At 37.6% G+C, this 17,739-nt stretch overlaps 1 protein-coding gene across 3 annotated transcripts in view; it reads right to left on the reverse strand.

The window, feature by feature from the left end:
- PLCL1 (phospholipase C like 1 (inactive)) overlaps positions 1–17,739 on the reverse strand; it is a 334,323-nt gene that overhangs the window by 131,104 nt on the left and 185,480 nt on the right. The gene's annotated exons all lie outside the window — the stretch shown is intronic.

Here is a 17,739-nt window from a genome sequence, read left to right on the forward strand (position 1 = left end):
ATTTATTTGATTTTGTAAAAATTTGGCCTAAGACTCCTTGAGCAGAAAACTTCAAGTCCCAGTTCTTAGCTTTTAAACAGATACACCAAAGAAAATTCCCAATTTCCTAGCAGAGCAATGTCGGTCAGAAGGAAGGGTTGAATAAACACAGACATCTTACTTTGTTGTCCAGATAATCATAATTAAGATAATAACAAGTAATATTTTACATTTTACAAAGTTCTTTCAAGTGTGTTCTTATTTGATCTCACAACCTTGTACTAACCTGAATAAATAAAATTTCAAATCAAAAGCCACTAAAAAAAAGTGATTTCCGTTTCTAGATTCCTTTATCTCCATAAAACAGTCTGTGTTAGCTGAGTCTAGCACATACTAGCCTAAACCCCCAAACCAAGAAATCTACCCATAAATTAGACTAGAAAATGTATAATCTAAAGAAAAGGATGTTAATCTACTAATAATGTGGTTCACCTCATGCTTAGCAAATTATTTTTTTAATGTAATGGCAAATTTATCTGGCTATTTGGTTTCTTACACACTCCTCTTGCCTTCATGAAAGCCAAAGGCAGACACAGTCCTACTTTATCTTTCTGGGGCAATCTCCTGTCACTGATGACACACAGAAGCTTTAATTAAAATGACAATTCACATAGGGATCAAGTTTGGCTTTTTTTTTTAAATCTCATTTATTTTGAGCCTGCTTTAGAAATGTTAATGCCAGTGTGTTTGCCTAGTACAGCCGTATCTCAGAGAAAAACATCCAAATATTTAAAGGCTGGCTTCTTTTGGCTTTTGGTTTAAAAAACTGAAAGGAAAAGAAAAGCAACTGATAGGGTTTTCACAGCCTGTTAGCACACAGATTTGTTCTTAGAAAATAATTAGTTTTTTGGAGACATATGTGATAAAACTGTCATAGAGATCACAAAGAAATTTTAGTCATTAACTTTTCTTTTTTTTCCAAGGAGGAGAATCAATATTTTGTCTCTCTAAATACACATGCAGAAATAAGCTTCACCTCCAACTAAATTTTATGGATTCATTTACATGCCGAAAGGATGAGAGAGAAACCTAGGTCTATAGGTTCCATCCTTACATAACAATGTCATAGGATTTGGGCTCCCAAATTATTTGTGATACAATAATTATCAGTTTCTGACTGTCACCCAACATATTGAGAGACACAAGTTTAACAGTAACAAGTAAAATATTCAGTCATTTGTGACACAAATATTTATTGAGGGCCCATGAAATGGAAAACAAACAAACAAAAAACCTTAAAGAGCTTCCAGTTCAGTGGGGGAAAATAAAACATGCATATAAATAACAATAATATAAACCAAAAGTGATGTGTAAGAAGAGGTAATAAAAAATACTGTTGAATGGTTAATCCTTATAGTTGATAAATGTAAAACTTCCCCTTCCTTTAACATTGCTGATATTTCTAAATAAAGTAGACATCATCATCAGAAAACAACCAATTATAATACTAAAAATGTTGTTTTAAACTAAATACCCATTTACTCAAAAGATTCTGATAACTGCACCCCAGGAAATGAGCCAATCCTAAAATCACTATATTGATTCATCACGTTAAAAACAAATTATATTTTTTAAAAATTCAACAATGATGCAATCACAAAAAGTGAAAAATATGTATTTAACATTACATTACTAAAGCAACTCAGGTATTACGTACGAACTTTTGTTCAATCATGTTTTAGGGCACCTTAATAAGGAACTGATACTCCACTTAAATTTGCTAATTTTGAACCTTTGAACAAAATGTAAAATGAAGCAAAGGAGGACATCTTTGGCATTCCCATGTGCCCTATGAACACGGGAAGTCTATGTTCTCCATAACGACACTCACTAGTTCACTAGTACAGGTGCCTGCCATGCCTCCTGGGTCAAAGCAGAGAAAATGGAGTAGAAAATGCTTTGTTCAGAACTCTGCCTTTGCAGCGCGCTAACTGTATAAACGTGGCTAAGTTCCTGAACTAAACTCTCTAAGCTGCAGTAACAGTGCACTTATAGAACATTTGAGGAAGTTAACTACAGTAACAAATTAAGGCAGTTGCTATGTGTATCAGGCATAGAGTAAGTGTCCAGTAAGTGAGAACTACTACTATTACCATCATATTATTGCTAGGATGTTGCCTTTGTACACACACATTCAATAACCACATGGATCCCATACAAAAAGGGGAAGGCTATTAAATACTCTGTTACCACCTTCTCTGGTCCCTTCTCAACTTCTTTCATCTTCCTTCCCCCCAGTTTGAGGAAAGCCTTTTAGTTATTAGTAATTCTGGGATCCAAAACTTTGGAGGACAGTGTGAGATGACAGCACCATCAGCAGGCCGTGTTCGCCATTCCTTAGCTCAACAAAAGCAAGAGAGAAAGGGACAGGCTGAAAGAGTGATCAGCCACTCTGGCATGGGCTGCAGAGGGCTTCCACCAGCCTCTCCCTGGCAAAGGGTTCCATCTGGTGATGTCAAGTCACCATCTGGTAATGCCAAGTGAAGCTCCTGGCCCACATGGAATATCCCTAGATCATCTGTCCAAAATACTGCTTGTCCTGGTGCTCTGGCTGTTTCTCGAGGACACAGTAATAATACACAAAAATGCCTGCCACCGGAAGCAATTTAGACCTCAAACAGAATACAATTCTCATCCTCACTACAGGAAAATATAATTTCTAATGATGCCATCTAGTAGAAAAGTTGTTATGTATTTGTGAAAATCTTTCAATTATACTCTAAAACAATTTTCTGAACTTGGTAAGACAGACAAAAATCAATCTTTCTAGTGTTGGAGCTTTACAACTCTCTCTCACTCTCTAAATCATTCAGAACTAGAAAAAGCTTAACTATGAAGTAAGCAATGGGACATGCCAGAAATAATGAAGTTGTGACAATCATCAGAAAGCCAGACAGGAAGAATCATATTCCTCCAGGCTGAAAGTCTTCAGGAAGATGAGTTAGTCTTAGTCTCAGCATCAGAGTTAAACACCAGGTAAATTTCATGACCATGGTGTGAATAATAATGTACAGCTAGTTACTCTTTCATTGCTATGCTGTAAATATACCAAGTTAAAAACTGTCATGCATTTATTTTTCATTTATTTATTCAATTCATCTAAATCTAAGTGTACCCAATTTTGGAATGTTTGAAAATCACTCTATATCTGTTTGCAATCTCTTCTCTTAGGCTCAAAATATATATTCTGTAAAAAGTAAAAGGAAGTTCCAGGATAGAACAATTTGTATGACTAGGTCAGGTAGAAGCCACATTAGAAGCCCATCACTGCAATCAAAGAAAATAATTCCATGAAATTTCAAATTTGCTTTTATAACAACTCTGAACATCAAATGCTAAGGAACTTGGTGAGAAAGCAGGCAATTAATACCTTTCTCCCTGAATAGAAAAAGGTCAACAGTGATATGAGGTAGAGAATGTTTATGTATCAGAAAATGACTGTGACCCCTCTCTTCTAGTGTCACATGAAGGATAACTAGTTTTACTTTAGTCAGAGGGAAAAAAAAAAATAAGGAATTAGAAATACTCAGAGTGAAAAAAAGAAACTGTTTAAATGATAAAAATAACTTCTTCTTTCTGCTAAATTGAAACCAGGATAAATCCTCCTCTCTCAGGGTTTTGATTATAAGGCATCTGAAGCATAGGAACCACCATCTGATGTGTATACATTCATCTAAAATTCCACGTAGAAAAAGGAAGCCCAGTGGCAATCCCAATCCTACTCCTCCTGGAATTATATATGGCCTGGAAAATTTTTCATGCTCAAAATAAAAAGTCCTAGTGAGGTTAGAAAAACTTTACATTAGACACAGCAACTGATATTTTTAAGAAATTACTAAACTCTTTCCAGATATTTAATTTCTTGAAATCTTTACATATGGTGATGATACCAATGTGCAATTGAAGAACTGCCCTCGGGGCACCTGGGTGGGGTGAGATGACAGCACCACCAGCTTGGTTAAGTTGGTTAAGCGTCTGCCTTCGGCTCAGGTCGTGATCCCAGGGTCCTGGGAGGGAGCCCCGTGTCGGGCTCCCTGCTCTGCGGGGAACCTGCTTCTCCCTCTCCCACTCCCCCTGCTTGTGTTCCCTCTCTCTCTGTGTCTCTCTCTGTCAAATAAATAAATAAAATCTTTAAAAAAAAAAAAAAAAAGAACTGCCCTCAATCTATGACAGGATCGTTGCTAACACTTGAGCCTTTGTTTCATCCCCTGTAACACAGGAATGATAACTACCATATTCAATTGATTGTCTCTCCCTCCATCTCACTCTCTAAATCATTCAGAACTACAAAAAGCTTAACTATGACATCCAAGTTTTCTAAAATGGGATCCATGAAAAAAACAGGCTCCATAAAGAAAACAGCTGGTTAAAAGCAGCATTTTATATCTGTCTTGAGAAGCCACATATACATTAGTTATTAAAGGCCCTGAGAAACCTTGCCATAAAGAACTCTGTTCCCAGGTATATATTTGTTCTCAAGATGACACTGTGACAAATACTGTGTGAGTCCATGAAACCAACATACATGTCACCACCCACACAGTCGCCTCCACCAAGTTCTCAGACACTCCAGGGAAGTTTTTTGAAAAGACTCTAGGGGCACCTGGGTAGCTCAGTTGGCTAAGCATCCGACTCTTGATTTTGGCTCAGGTCATGATCTCAGGGTCGTGGGATCAAGCCCCCCATCAGGCTCCACGCTGGGTAAAGAGCCTGTGTAAGATTCTCTCTCTCCCTCTCCCTCTGCCCCCCCTCTTTCCCTCGAAAAAAGAAAAAAAAGGACTAATGCTAGTCTTGTAAACAAAACCAAACAACAAATGACCTCATCACAAATTTGATAAACTCTATTTTCAATTTGAACAAAACTTTTGGTCCAACGGCTCCAGAACAAGTCACCTAAACAGGTTATTAAACACTATTTTAAAAATTCATAATCTAACATTTTTCTGATTTTCAGAAAAGATAAGTCCTAAGTGATAATCATGAACCCCCAGACACTCTTTCTTCTGGGTTCTTAACACTTAACACAGGATCTTCCCAAACTATCCAGGGTAAGTCCTCTGTAGGGCATTGTGTTTTGGTAACTAGTTGCACTGAGTGCAAAAGTCTGGGGCTCCAGTGTTTTCCTCAGGGTTCTGCCAACACTGAAAAGATGATATTCCAACTCACACAAAAACTGATTTATATTAAGTATAATGTCTGCAATGAGAAATATAAGCACCTACCGGATAGACATTCTGATCGGCTGATCAGCCTATTTCCTTTCCTGCTTGGGAAATATTATTTAAAGTCTGATATGACAAGCCATATGTCTATCAATAGGCAACCTAATGAATAAAATATTAGGTAACCACATGATGTGGTACTGTGCAGCTGTAAAAAGAAATGGAGTGATGTTCAGGATCTATTGTTAGGTGAAAAAAGCAAGGTCCAAAAGATTGTGTCTAATATGCTATATTTGTGTAACAATGGAATGGGATTTATGAATATATATATTCATATATTTATCTTTTATTTTTATATGTATGTGTATATATTTGCTTTTATTTACAAAAGGAAACACACTAAACAGACAAAATAAAATAAAAATTAATTTTAAAAATAAGTTTTTTAAATAGGTGTAGAGACTAGACAGGAATGATTTTTCTAAATGTACCTTGCGTTATAATTTTGATTATAGAACCATGTACAAGTTTTAGATCATTAAAAAACTAAGTTAAATCAAAAGAAAAAAATAAGGCCGTCCCTAGAAATAAGAAACAAACAAACAAATTAATCTAATTGTGTATCAAATTGAATTTAAAATACTGACAATTTTGACTATACACCCTAGTGGGAAATATCCTAAGGATAAAAAGAACCATAAAGAAATCTTGAAAACTGTATTTGGTAGTCCTGTTGTTTATGACACTATCACCAAAACTTATGTTAAAGCCTCTAAGAATAATGGAATTAAGTTAATTAGAGAAATCCATCTATTTGGAATTTGTCATGATGCCACATAACGGAGATATTAGTGTAAAAATATTTACCACTCATTGTAGTAATTCTTAACCATCAATTGCCTCAAGATAAGAAATTATAGTGTCTATATAATAATTGTAATGTCTTAAGTGGCAACAATATAACCTCATTGATCCTTGAAACTCCCACACAACCTAGAACAGTGTATGTGTACACTCAAATAAATGTTTACTGTTGAATGAATGAATGTTGCTCAGGGAATACGTATAAACTTTAAAATCTGTTTTGGGTTATAACTCTCCAGAATAAAGTTTAGCATTTTGGACAACCATGTTATCCCTAAAGCATTAAAGAGAAGAACACTATTATCTGTCCCTATTGCCAGAAGCAAATATTTCCTTAGAGCTGAGAAACCAACAAGCCAATATCACACAGTTATCACCACATACTCCAGGGGTCTGTCCATATCTTTACACTGTGCTAGTATAAAGCCAAAAAAAAAAAAAAACCTTAGGGTTACAAAGAGATATACAAAGAGAACATCTCCCCACCACCACCCCTTTCATTCTTTAAAAAAAGGTATGGGGGCACTTGGGTGGCTCTGTCGTTAAGCGGCTGCCTTCGGCTCAGGTCATGATCCCAGGGTCCTGGGATTGAGCCCCACATCGGGCTCCCTGCTCGGCGGGAAGCCTGCTTCTCCTTCTCCCAGTCCCCCTGCTTGTGTTCCCTCTCTCGCTGTGTCTCTCTCTGTCAAATAAATATATACAATCTTTAAAAAATAAATAAATAAAATTAAAAAAGGTATCGAGGGTCCACTATGTGGAAGTATTTCCTTAGAGTCCCTTATGGTAAATAACTACAGTGCTGTCTAGAGAGCCTGGAAAAACTCCATCTTACGACACAGTCCAGCTTCTGCAGACTCAGTGGAACAAGGGCATTGTCATCCTACATGTTCAGCCAACCTGGGTTTCCTCAGACAGCACTGAAACCAAGCCCTTTGCTCCCCAGCCCAGGTTTAAGGCTGAATCCCATAAGATAATTCCAGACAGTCTAAGGAGGAAGCAGATGTTTAAAACTGGCCAGAATCCAAGGTCTTGGCCCCATGACTATTGTTCTTTATGAAGGTGAATTCCCATTGTGTTTTGGAGCATGCTAAATAGATAACACCCACTTCATTGTGGTTTTAACTCATAATAAAATACATTACGCAATTTGGGCTGCACATAGAGATTCTCAAACAATGCGGCGCTGTTTTCTTTTCCTACTCCCCATCATGATTTTAAGAGCTGATTTCAAGTGGTGCCATTCATTGGCTTTCCCCCATCACCAGCCCCCACCAAAATCTGTAAGCACACTGTGAAAAGCACCCCTCTCCATGCCCTTCAGGGTCCCTAATTTTAAGTGACTTTTCAAAAGACAGCCCAGAAGTGGCAATATAAACATCAATTAAGTGCTGGCTTGGTGCTGAGGACTCTGCAAGATGCAATGGAAGGTAGAAAGGAAGCATGAAATATGTTTCCTGCCCTCAAGATTCTCACCACACGATGGGGGAAATGAGACCTACAGATGAAACAACATGAAATAACCTCACCATGAAGCTTTGTAACCTCAAGTGCTTTTGGAGTTAAGCGTCAAGAATGAAGCAGAACCAACTAAGTGCCAGACATAGTACCTTACCTATGGCCACCCCATTACACTTCACACAGTCCTAGAAGGGAGGTTTTCTTCTCCCCTATTTTAGAGTCCAGGCAGCCGTCGATCAAGGAAGTGAAACAACTTGTTCAAGTCACACAGCTAGAAAGAGTCACAACTGGGATTTAAATTCAGAACTACCTAGGACCCCAAAACATTTCCACTAGGCCACGGCCTCCGGTGCTCACAGGGGCATAGAGCGTTGCAGTTCATAAAAGGCTTTCTTAGAAAAGAGAGGGCCATGTGGGACTTGAAGGGACGAGTATCCAAGAAAGCTCCAGGGGGAGCAAATTTTTAGCACTTTCAAGTCGGAGGAGAACAATTTTCTCACACGAAACCAGTTTGCTTTTTGCGAGCAGCAAGAGTAACATTAGCATGTAGATCTTTTATTCTTTTCCCAGCCTGCTCTCCTATTAATTGGCTGTTACCACCTTGACCCCAGAAGTGAAAGACTCCATTGATCAAGCAGAACTTCAAATGTGCTGCTACCAACTGGAACTATTCATCTGTTCCTCCCCAGCAGCATCTGCCTCCCCACTGAGCAAGGCATTTCTGTCAGTATTTTACTGGATATCATACAGGATAGTAGCAATTTCAAAAGTAAAAAAAAAAAAAATTAATCTACATGTCAGACTCATTTGTACATTCCACACAAATGTTTTCCAACACATAAGATCCATCATAATCTTGGAATGATCATGTCAGGTAAAGTTGTAAGTCAAATCTCCCTTCAAAGAGAGAATATATATATATATATATATTCGTTAACTTAGAACGCTCTGTTTACCCCATTGGACTACACATTGTTCTCTTCGCCATTAAAACAGTATCTAGCCCACTTAATAAATATTTGTTGAATAAATAAATTATTTCCACACCAAGAAACACAGTCCCCATATCTCTTACCTAGTTTTTTCTTAACAGCTGTTAACTGATTGCTCACCATAGCCAACAAGATTTACTATAAACTAACTAGATTTAGGCCAAATAAATCTTGCTTTGTTTTTTGTTTTTTTTTTTTTAAGATTTTATTTATTTATTGGGGGGGAGGGGCAGAGAGAGAAGGAGAGAGAAAATCTTAAGCAGGCTCCATGCCCAGCGTGGAGCTGGACAAGGGGGATGATCTTACAACCCTGAGATCATGACCCGAGCCAAAATCAAGAGTTAAAAGCTTAACCAACTGAGCCACCCAGGTTCCCTTACTTTATGATTTTTCAAGTGATTATTTAAATTGTGAAGAATTTGTGAAAAATTAAGCTATATGACATAATGTTTTATATTTCTTTTACTAAGTAGTTATCATTTCCCTCTCTTGTAAATATATCTTCCAAAGACACTTTTTACTCTGCTTTTGTCCTATTTAACACCTCTTTGTGCACCTAAAACAAATGATACAGATTAGATAAGTAGATAGATAAAGAGAGAGAGAGAGGCACGCAAGAGCAGTAAGATGCCCAACATGAGCCATAATCTCCCCGAGGTTTATTTGATGAAGGAAAACAAGATATACATCTTGTCACTTTTGGTGGGGAGGCGGGTGCCCTGTTTCTAGTGGGGTGGGAATCAGAGAATTCCTTCATTTTATTTTCTTCTGAACCTCTGAACATGTAAGTGCCAAGGGTAAAGCAGACAATACGTTCTGAAACACTGAGACGAAACGACTCAGTGACTATCCCAGGAAAAGCAATAAGGGTACCTTCACTGGCTACAGCTATACAAAATTGCATAACGGTCAAAAATCTTTGGGGGAAAGAAATTCCTTTAATCACCCTATGTTTTCAGAATTGATGAAATAAAAAGGAAAGCAATTTGCATAGGTAGACCCCCACTCGGTATACTTCCCAGATATCAAGATTAAGTCAATTGCCACATACAGGAGCTGGTATTAAGTGAATTATATGCAAAGACTAATCTGCTTGTACATTTTAACTAAGTCATGAATCTTTCATTTAAATGAATTAAGCACTTGGAGAAATGTAAGCACTACAGATGCTATCACACCTTCTCTAAAAAAATCTAAAAAAATCCAGTATCATTTACTATTCAGCACAAAATTTCCCACATGATAATAATGAAGATAAATCAAAAACAAAAATAACAAAGAGAGCTAACACCTTTGAGAGTTTCTCATATGCCAGACACTGCTCATCATTGCTTTACACAGAGTAGCATATATTCTAAGAAGAACCCTGTATATTGTGGTCCAATCACTGTTCCCATTTTTAGATGAGTACACTGATAGAGAACTAACTTGCCCATGGTTACACAGATGGTAAATTGAGCAACTTGAATTTGAACTCAAGCAGTCTCACACTTGAGCCAGAGCTGAGCTCTTAACTAATAAACTATAGTTAAACCCTAAGAACCTCCATTCCTTTGAAACAAATACAACTTTCCTTTCAAACCCAAACTTTTCTAAGACAGCCAACGAATCTTGAAGCCAGAACACGTCCTCATAGGTAGCACACTAGTTCATTATATTAAACTGTGCTGCTTCCTAGAAAATTAAAAAGCCTACTTTGTTAACCAATTGTTGATATGAAATATGCTCTGAGATGCTTTTCTAGATGTGATGATCCATCAACATTCTTTCACCTAGTTCAGCCTGGGAGCAGTGATACACAGGTTGAAACAGGCCAGAGGAATTATGGCCACAAAGAAAAGCAGAGTTCACTGCTTCAGTCTCACATGTTCAACTGGCCACAAGTAACAGTAAGATCTCAATAGAGCTGTGAACTACTGGTCTGAAAATTAGTAATTCCATTATGCCAAATCCTCAGGATATCCAGCCCTAAGAGAGAAAAGTTTAATGCTCACACAAAGCATTGTTTTAATTTGGTTCAGCTATATAAAATGATAAATGCAGCCCACATAGATGTCTAATCCTCAGTTGAGCTGGTTTACTGGTATTCAATCATGATTCATCTCCTATACATTCTCACATCTTCCTTACCCATTTATCTATAATTTGTCTAATCGGTGCCCATATTTGCCTTCAGTTCAGACCACCTATGGAATGCTTTCTCAGATCTTCTTAGTGAAAGTCAACAGATTTGCAGTTAAGCTATGCTATAAAACAGCAAGTGACTTCCCAGATAATATTTTAAACATGGTAGTAGCCATGAGTTGAGTCTCTGGGTACTCGAGTCAATTCATGGAATTCAACTGGAAACAAAGAAAGACCTTAAGGGAAAAGCACCAATCCTAATAAAATGTTCACAGTTAAAGGATGATGATGACAGTGTCATTTAGGCATAGCACTCACTATCACATATTGGTTTTTTAATATCACTATACACAATCTAAAACCAGGCCCAAATAATTATTCAAGCAAACATAACATAGTATGTAAAAGTTGGAAGAGCTCACTGTGATTGTAAATCAAAATATAACTTTGCTTCTGGAGATAATAACTAAGACTGGAGGTGATCACTAACATTTCTATAATAGTCTCAGCTTGGGATGGGAAGAAGCAGTAAAAGTAAACACAAATAACAAGTATTAAGTTATATTATTGGAGATCCCTTTTGTCTTGGCTGCCAGGAAGCTTAGAAATAAGTATCAGCACTTATTCTCAATGAATACATTAGCTGGGATTTGGGAGGCATATTTATTTCCCTTTTCCTCTATAACTGTTTGAAATTTTATTTCCAATTACATATATCTTTCATGAGAAGCCACTTTATATGGTTCTTGGAGGTAAGAAGGGTGTAATTATAAATAAATGAGGAACTATCGATGGCTGTGGAGAATGAGGAGTGCAATCTGAACCTTAAACTGCCTGATGAAAACAGTTATACAAATCTTCAGTACATTCAGGTGCTAAACATATTTTTTAAGGTTTTTGACGAAATTGGTATAACTGAGGGCTAACATTCCACTAATACAACGGTTTTCTTTACTTTGAGAAATAGTGATACTTAATTAACATCTTTTCTTTACACCATTTCAGTGAAATTCATATCAATGGGCTCCTTTTTGCCTGTAATATTTTAAGTTTAGTATTTTTAATGCAGGTATTGAATTCCATACATGTATATTAGTTGTCACTGTGACTGGTAATTCCAACTATTCTTCATGGGTTCTTGACCTCCAAAACCACTTTGTAATATACCTAAACAGTAAGTAAACTATCAGAAGGGAATACAGGTGAATGAGAGGGATTTAGGATATTTTTTGGTTTAATTTCTAGGTTTCCAAGGACCTTTATTTACTTACTGTGTAGAGTGGTCTGAATGATGACCCCCAAAAGATGTCAGTCCTCTGGAACCTGTGAATATTACCTTGTACAGTAGTTTTTGCAGATATGAATAGATTAAGGTTTTTCAGATGAGGAGATCATCCTGGATTATCTCGCTGGGCCCCAAATGCTATCACAAGTATCCTTGCAAGAGAGAGGCAGAAGGGGATAAGACACACACAGAGAAGGCAATGTGAAGACAGAGGCAGAGCTTGGAGTGATGAAGCCACAAGTCAAGGAAGGCCAACAGCCACCAGAAGCTTGGGAGAAGCAAGGAACAGATTCTCCCCCAAGAACCTCTGGAGGGAGTACAGCCCCACTGACACCTTGATTTCAGAATTCTGGCTTCTAGAGTTTTGGGAAAATAAATTTTTATTGTTTTAAGTCACCAGGTTTGTGATAATTTGTTACAACAGCCACAGGAGACTAATATACCATGTAATCCCTTGGGACTATAATCTGTGCTGTATGTGAAATATGCTAAGTAACCAGTTCCTTGTATGAAAGTTTCAACAACACAGATTTGAGGCCCATAGTGGAAACTTCAAAACGGATGTAGCCAAGTGAAGTAGGAAGAGAACTAGAGAGCTTATCTGGAAATCTGGATTCTATACCAGGTTCTTATCAGCCAGGTGACCTTAAAACAAATCATTTCCCTTCTCGTAACCTCATCAAAATAATAAAAGCCCAGCTGATCTTAAATGCCACTTGCTGGCTTTGATGGTTTACCAATTTCATTCAAAATGTCCTAACATTTAAAGCAAAAAATCTCACTCACTTTAGGGCATTTATTAATTCTAATAATGTGCTATCTTTAAAATTGTAGGGGTATAAATATGTCATGGCTTATAAAAGATTTTTATAGACAGTGTTTCATCTGACACATCAATCCTCATAGCAACATCCCAGCTTTTAAATTTTTTACTTTCCTCTTTAGAAAAACAGACTGTTATGCATAGTATAACTGCTTCTAAGTGTCCTAATCTATTTTTTCCATTTATCAACATCATCATCATCAATATTGAGGAACATTTTAAAATCCTGCCATCCAAAGCAACAACTGTTTTCTTTTGTGTAGATTACATTCTAATCTTTACCTTCATGGATCTGTTTCTCTTTCATGGTATCTACACACGTGAACTGTCTGCTTGATATTACAGAGCTATAAGGGTTCCCACTGCTCACCTAAGATCTTCCTAAGAAGCAGCAGCAGATGTCTTTCGAAAGTGGTAAGAGTCTTTGGGGTCACAGTTCAGTTTCTAAAAGGCAGATTAACGATCATTCTGTGGGGCTTTTGCAGCAAAGGCAGCCCTCAGTTTCAATGTTCCAAAGGGCACCACACTCAGCAAAATGTTGCAGCCTCATTCTTGCAATATTAACACTGGAGAGACAGAAGCCTAGAACAAGGAGGCAGAGTCTTGGCTATAGGACAGCAGGCTTCCCAGGAAAGGGATCCTTCATTAAGTTACTACACCCTCACCAAAGGTTCCAGACTACTGGGAAAAATTCAGATTCTAAAAATATATGTGGTGGGAATGAACTGAGAAAAACATAAATATAAACATTGTATATGCAATGGTTTAAAATATGAAGAAATGAACAACTCACCCCCAAAGTTTGTAGAAGAAAAGGCCCACCTTTGTAGGGTAATTGGGATATACGTATACTAAAAGTGATTCTTTGTTCACCTGAAATCCAAATTTACAGGCATCTTATATTTCATGTACTGAATCTAGCAACCCTACCCTCTTTTACCAAAATTTAATTTGGCCTCAAGTATGCATGTACACACATGCATGTGCGTGCACACACACAGACACACACACCCCCCTTTGTATTTAATGGGAGAAAAGAACTGCCCATCTTCATAAAATCAATGCCATTATCACTGTTAACAATAACACTAATAACTTACTTCTGAATCATATCATCACTAACTTTATTTTCTCATGTTTTCTGTCATGAGACATCTCACTCCCACTATTAGCAACCCCAGTCCTTTTATGTTACTTGTTTTGAAAGAGAGAAACTGTTAAACTGTTTCTCTCTTCTCTTTATTTAAAGGATTCTTTTCTAGACAGCCAGGAATCATCTCTGAATGTGTTCAACTGTTGGCCTAAGTGCCTTAATCAGCTCCCCTATTTCAATAAATATTTATTAAGCAGCTATTATATACACACATGGGCTGTGTTACACAAATGTGGGTATTCCCATCTAAATAGAAAAGGAACAGCCTGAGTTGAAGAAATCTACAATGTCTGCCCAGCTGAAAACAGGCCCTCAGTCCCCCACATCTTCTGGCATAGCTGTGTGCGACAGTCCACTTTCCTGGCCACCAGTCTGGACTCCCCCTCCTTGGGGGGATATGCCGGAGGCCTTTCTCTCTGCCTCCTTTGACCAGTTAACCAGTCTCAGTCTTCCCTGACCACCTCCCACACCTGTTACACACTCTCAGGACACCACATACCTCCCATCACATTGGTATTTGTAGGAGTCTTTAATTACTGTCTTCCTCTGCCTCCCCTTCAACATTTTAATCTTTTGGATAGGACCCCAGGACCTAGCTTAGTGTCTAACATAAGTTAGGCGGTCCGGTCAATAAATAGTTCTGGAATGAAGAAAAAAAGAATGAAGGAAATAAAGATCTTTCTTGAGCACTCACCTAGAGGGACTCTCATGGTGTAAACAAAGCGTGGACTCCCTTTCAGTCTCTCAGACTTCCCTGTCAATAGAGTGGACACCTGCTGCTGCAGGTCACATCAAACCCTCGTACAAGAAGCGTATTTTTACCTTTGAAATCTGGTGGTGGATTTGATATAATTTCCCATCATTTTCATCCATTGCATATGCAGGGATAAAGTGTGTTCTTCACTGCTCTCGTCACTTAGCTCTAAGAAGAGCTTGAATGTGAAGTCGGAGGAAAAGGAAAAATAAAGAAGTGGCAGAAGTGAAGGTGGGAAGGAAGGAAAGTTTTAAAAGAAAATAATTTAAAACTCACCTCCCTACCCTATCTTAACTGAATGTTTTATTTTCACTAAGCTATCTTAGGAATCAAAAGCTAGAAAGGGACTATTTCTAGATGTGTTAATGGCCTCATGATCTCCTTTTATGTTCTGCAGCTAATTGAGCAGTAAGTACTTTTATGTGCACTGGCTAAACTGGACCTTTCTATGAATCTGAAATTGGAAACAGAACTTAGATTTTTTTTTTTTTTAAGATTTTATTTATTTATTTGAGATAGAGAGAGAGCAAGAGAGCAGGAGCAGGGGGAGCAGAGGGAGAGGAAGAAGCAGGCTCCCCGCTGAGCAGGGAGCCCAACACAGGGCCTGATCCCAGGGCCCTGGGATCATGACCTGAGCTGAAAGCAGACACTTAACCGACTGAGCCACTCAGCACCCCCGAAACAGATTTTAAAGAATCAGTCTAACATGGCAAATCTACTCTTTCAAGAAACCCCTTATATAAAAAGATGCAGGAGATGCTTATGCCAGTAAACAACGCTGTAAGTTTAGTTGTTTGTATATGAAACTGATATATGTTTAAATACTTGGATTTTAAGTATTAGGTGTTTTTTTCAAAGAATCTATTCTCTCTAATATTTAAGGTCTAATGTCAGAAGAAGTTGTAAATTTAATCATCTCATTCTTAAATTTATCATTTAAACATGACCACCCTAGATTTTAAAAACAATACTGACTATTAAATTTCTGCAATTCTTTCAAGAGCTATAAAAGTTCTTTAACAAAATACATAATGCACTTGACTTGGACATATACTTCTATGGTTAAGTCAGCCAGAGCCTCTTATGAATATTGGAAACAAGCCTAAATAATATCAGTAGGATACATTCAATATAATAAAGACATCATTCAAAGAGTACTCTCAAATGACAAATTCATTCAGAACATTTTAATCAGTTAAATGTTCCCTGGCATTGGTACATGTGAATGATCCATCAAGGAATTGAATGACTAATCCACTAAATTTCCCTGTAACTTTTCTCAATCTTTCTTGAAAGCAAAAAGAAGAGTAATTTAAATGAACCAAATGTTTAAAATCTACTGTTTCTACAAAAGGCTACTGTGCAGAACATTTATAGAAATAGGCCCAGCTTCCAGACTTGCTTTTTAAAAAAAATGCTAAATATATTATACTGAAGCCTTAAATAATGCTTAAAGTTTAATTTAACTTATAGGAACACAGCAGTGAAATGACACTTTAGTTCTAATTTTTAATTACCCGGTCAGTTTAATAACTTATTAGAATAAGACTTTCTGGTCCTATGCATGCACTCACTAATACTAATCACTTCACTTTCAGAAAAGTATCACACATATAAATTAAGCCACAGACTAGGTCAAGTTCCTTTTAATGGATTCTCCAAGGAGGATCTTCAGTTGTGTGCCTATGGTGGAAAGAGGTCTTGAAGGGCAACTTGAACTCATCAGAAGCCCAACCTTTTCCAACGGCAACACTTCTGTAACGGTTTCACCTCCAGTTCAAAAGCACTATGGAAATACTTGTACAGGTCTGTATAAAGAGTGTAAAGTAAGAAGTTATTTGCATAGGCCATATGTTCTTCCCCAAACCACCTAGAGGATGACAGAGTGGGCATTAGCTAAAAATATTAAGCATAAGTTGGGCCAAGAAAATACCCAGGGGAAATTACCTATAATATTAGAATGTAGATGAGGTAAAATAGATCAGTCTTCTATCATGTGTAGAGAGTCTAAAAGCTAGAAGCTAGAGTCTAAGTTTGCTTCTAGCTTACAACTAAACCCACTGAACCAATAAAGGATTCCAGAAAGTAACTCCAAGAGGTGGCAGTTTCAAGGATGGTTTTCATGCCTGGGTCCCATAAGGAACATCACTGTTATTCATTCATTTACCCATTAAGAGCAGAACTGTTTAGACCTATCTTCCCTGCACCCCCATTATAGATCCCTTCCTTCATGAAGACTAGTTGAACCAACAGAGACAAAGTTAGCACAAAATGGTAAGCCCTACCCCTTGTTTTTGAAGCTATAAAGATCCATAAAAATATTAGTAAGTCTTAGTAGAGGTCTGCATTAAGATGTTTATTGTAGGGGCACCTGGCTGGCTCAGCTGCTAGAGTATGCAACTCTTGATCTCAGGGTTGTAAGTTTGAGCCCCACGTTGGGTGTAGAAATTACTTAAAAAAATAAAAATTTTTTTAAAAAGATGCTTATTGAAAAAAAGATCTTGTGTTGTTAGTTCAAAATAATGGTTGCTAAAATCTTCTTAATGACTTTCTTATGATTCTGTGTAATTCAAGATTATCCTGTCAATCCCTGAATCTAGAAGGCTGGCTGGTATATACATCTGTTCCTTGGGATTCGGTGGGAGCAGGTAGCTACCAGAGGCTGATTGGCTTAGGAACCATACATAGTTCAGATAGAAGCCTGGAAACCGCTTGCAAAGAATACCTCCCCTTAAGTAGGGGGGATAATCCAATGTTTAACAAAGCACATGGCAGGGGACAGAACAGATGCTGGTTCACAGTAGTACTTTTGGTAACTGCCTGCTGAACCCAGGCCCAGGGAGAATGGACTGCCCCTCAGGAAACCAGCAACCTTACAGAAAGGAGCAAGTCCAAAGAGCCAAACATTCAAAATCCCACAGCCTGGCCATTGTTCATTCTTATGATCTTTCTAAAGCTACCCAGTTCAGATTCTTCTAATTCTACATGCATATGAAGATTTCCAGTAACAATCCCCTCCCCATGAGCTAAGCTAATGGAAACAAGGCCCTATTCCACATAAGCTAAGAACATAGAATAGGATGTC

This window comes from Phoca vitulina, unplaced genomic scaffold, assembly GCF_004348235.1.
Source record: "Phoca vitulina isolate PV1807 unplaced genomic scaffold, GSC_HSeal_1.0 scaffold1, whole genome shotgun sequence".
NCBI classification, from domain to species: domain Eukaryota; kingdom Metazoa; phylum Chordata; class Mammalia; order Carnivora; family Phocidae; genus Phoca; species Phoca vitulina.